This window comes from Calidris pugnax, unplaced genomic scaffold, assembly GCF_001431845.1.
Source record: "Calidris pugnax isolate Ruff unplaced genomic scaffold, ASM143184v1 scaffold421, whole genome shotgun sequence".
Taxonomy (NCBI): Eukaryota; Metazoa; Chordata; class Aves; order Charadriiformes; family Scolopacidae; genus Calidris; species Calidris pugnax.
Genome location: NW_015091166.1, coordinates 351663 through 352887, shown reverse-complemented (window position 1 = coordinate 352887; position 1225 = coordinate 351663).

Below are 1225 nucleotides of genomic sequence, written 5' to 3'. Positions count from 1 at the left end.
CCAAAATGCCCCCATCTCCCCCCACGGCGCACTCCCGGCCAGCCAGGGTTTATTCTCCCCAAAAGAAGGTAGGGAGGAGGAGCAGCAGGGACACAGCTGTCCCCCGCATCCCCCCAATTACCCCCCCGGCAGCAGTGACTAATTAAACCTCCCCAGGGCATCACTGGGGCTGCACCATCTCGGGGTCACAAGGATTGTGCCCCACTGCAGCCGGGCACCGGGTCCTGCCAGGAGGCAGGGATGAGGGGTCCCTGCAGCAGCGACTAATTAAACCTCCCCAGGGCCCTCAAGGGCAGCAGCGACTAATTAAACCCCCCCCAGGGCCCTCAAGGGCATCGTTGGGGCTGCACCATCCCGGGGTCACAAGGACTGTGCCCCACTGCAGCCGGGCACTGGGTCCTGCCAGGAGCCAGGGATGAGGGGTCCCTGCAGCCCACCATGAGGTGCCCCCACAGCCCCCCTGGAGCCCCCAGGGCCAGATTCAGCCCTGCTCTGCAGGCACCACCCTGCCCAGGCTCCCAGACCCAGGCAGATGCCAGGGGGGGTGTAAAGCATCCCTCTGGCCGCCGAGGAGCAGAGGGCTCCGCTGCCCAGTGCCAGGGGGGGCAGGAGGAAGAATAAGAGGGTCTTTGCCCACGGGGACACCCCCCACGGCCACCCCAGCCCCTGTGACAGCAACGAGGGGGTCGGTGGCACCGGTGGCACCAGGTTGAGCAACCTGCTGTGTTCACAGCCAGCCCTGGTGCGAGCAACAGGGTCTGATGGGGATTTATTTGGGGAGGGGAAAATTAATTCCACCCCCCCTCCCCGTGAGCACAGGGCCCTGCAGGCTCTTTGCAGCTGATCATTTCTGCAGGCTTGGGCGCTCGTTTCCACAATGACTTTTCCTTTTGCAACAGCGATCAGGAAAAAAAAGGCAAGGGAGGGGGGGGAAACCACGGGCAGAGGGACGTGATTATTTCTTTAGCAGCAATCGGAGCGGCTGGAGAGGAAGCTTCATCTTTCCTGGCCCATTTACCTTCAGCGCCCGAGCGCGAAGGCTGAGCCAGGCAGCTCTTCAGAGATGCTGGAGCTTGGCCAGGGCAGGCTTGGGGGGGGACAGGGGGGGCTACCGGGGGGTCTCAGCGAGGCATCGCCCCACCGGTGAGCGGGACTGGGTCCCTAGGAGGAGGACTGGGTCCCTAGGAGGAGGAGCTGTGGATGCAGGGTTGGGGGGGGGGGGAAA